Below are 461 nucleotides of genomic sequence, written 5' to 3' on the forward strand. Positions count from 1 at the left end.
TTGCTGGCAGGAATTACTGAGATTGGTACGGACGGTAAAGTCAAGGTCCCGTTTTCATACTGAGGCCATGCTACGTAAGATGGGAGGCAGAGTCAGCAGGTAGTGGAGAAGGCGTTGTTGGAGGAGGGTCCAGCTGGGAGGGAGGAGGAGAGGGTGTGGACAGACAGGAGCACCAGCCCGTGAGAAAATGGGCGGCCATTGTCGGGGGAGTTGGTGGTGGTCTCCGGTGGGGGGCAGGTGGGAGGATGCGGGGACAAGTCTGGGGCAGGCCTAGTGTTTAGCCAGATTGGCGGGCAGGCACCCTAGAGTTGTGCTCAGGTCAGGTTTGGAATTTGGATTCCCCGTGCTCGATACCTGTGGCCTGTAGCGGGGCCAAAGGCCAGCGTCCTAGCGATTTGACCCAAGCTACGAATGGAGGGAGGGACAGGGGGGGGGAGGGACCACTCCACCCCCTCCTGCGG

Source organism: Myotis davidii, unplaced genomic scaffold, assembly GCF_000327345.1.
Source record: "Myotis davidii unplaced genomic scaffold, ASM32734v1 scaffold30, whole genome shotgun sequence".
In the NCBI taxonomy this organism is placed as follows: domain Eukaryota; kingdom Metazoa; phylum Chordata; class Mammalia; order Chiroptera; family Vespertilionidae; genus Myotis; species Myotis davidii.